Below are 1540 nucleotides of genomic sequence, written 5' to 3'. Positions count from 1 at the left end.
CAGGGTGATGTCTCTGCTTTTTAGTATGCTGTCTAGATTTGCCATAGCTTTCCTCCCCAGGAGCAAGCGTCTTTTAATTTCTTGGCTGCAGTCCCCATCTGCGGTGATCTTGGAGCCCAGGAAAATAAAATCTGTCACTACCTCCATTTCTTCCCCATCTATTTGTCAGGAAGTGATGGGACCGGATGCCATGATCTTAGTATTCTTAATGTTGAGTTTCAAGCCAACTTTTGCACTCACCTGCATCAAGAGGCTCTTTAGTTCCTCTTCACTTTCCGCCATGAGAGTGGTATCATCTGCATATCTGAGGTTGTTGATATTTCTCCCCGCAATCTTAATTCCAACTGGTGATTCATCCAGCCCGCTCATTAATTGTTAAAATGGTGGTTAAATATAAAGGTCTTTACCTGGCACCGGAAGGAGTATAATGTCAGCGCCAGGCAGACCACTCTGGGGAGTGCATGCCATACTCTGGGCACCACTGCGAAGAAGGCTCTCCTCCGGGTAGGCACCCTCCATACTTCCTTCAAGGAGGGTTCCTGGAACAAGGCCTCCCCTGCTGAGCTTAAGGGGTGTGAGGGCATATAGGGAAGGAGGCGTTCCTTCAGGTATTCTGGACCCAAGCTGTTTAGGGCTTCACTTGCTCCACCATGGGACTGCTAGACTGGCCTTGGGGATATACCACTGCAGCCCTGAAACAACTTCACTGGAGACCCAGGTAACTGAAGGCCTGCCCTTTCCCACATGCTCCTGTATGAGTGCCTTTGGTAAAGGTCCATCTGCAGGCCCCTTGCCTTTTGACGTTAAGCAGAGTAGCCATTCTTGATAAGAGCTTTCCAGTGGCAGCATCGTGTCTATGGAGAGCTCTCTCTGGGGAGGCTTTTTTGGGTCCTGCTCTCATGTCCTTTTGGTGCCAGGTGAAGACCTTTATCATTCCTCTCCCAAAAAATAAAAAAATGAAAAAATTCTGAAAGATGCTGTGACCTCTTCAAGGATAACAGATTTACTGCCGAGTAAACTTTGGGGAACTGCTGCCTACCAGGTCAGACGCATGCATTGCTTGGTAGGCGAACACACACAAAAAGCGTACGGAGAAAGCAACGAAAGTTTGAAGAATATTTCGGTCATATTCAGTGTGTGACTGAACATGTATTTTAGGTCCTCTTTTCTTCTGCACTTTTGAGTCTTGTAATTTGTATTTTTGTTGTTTTAATTTGTTATCTTGAGGGCATTGCTACTCTGAAAGATAAGGTACACATTTTATGAATGAAGAGATGCAGGTATTTGTCTATTAAAATGAAGATTACTTAGAATGAGCCTGATCGTATAAGATTGCTGTTGTTCTTACTGATAGATAAGGGTAACCGCCACAGCTTCATAATTAGCTAGTTTTCATTTTATTGAGCTGCTGTTTACTGATTTCTTCTCCTACAATTTTTGTCAGACAGTTTTCATAGGATTCACATTTGTTGTTTTCATTTTGTAGAAGTGCGGGGTGCCCAAGGCTACCAACTCAACTAGCTGTTTTATATTTGCTGTA

Source organism: Varanus komodoensis, unplaced genomic scaffold (genome assembly GCF_004798865.1).
Source record: "Varanus komodoensis strain SLA01 unplaced genomic scaffold, ASM479886v1 scaffold3, whole genome shotgun sequence".
In the NCBI taxonomy this organism is placed as follows: domain Eukaryota; kingdom Metazoa; phylum Chordata; class Lepidosauria; order Squamata; family Varanidae; genus Varanus; species Varanus komodoensis.
Note: the sequence above shows the minus strand (reverse complement) of the source record.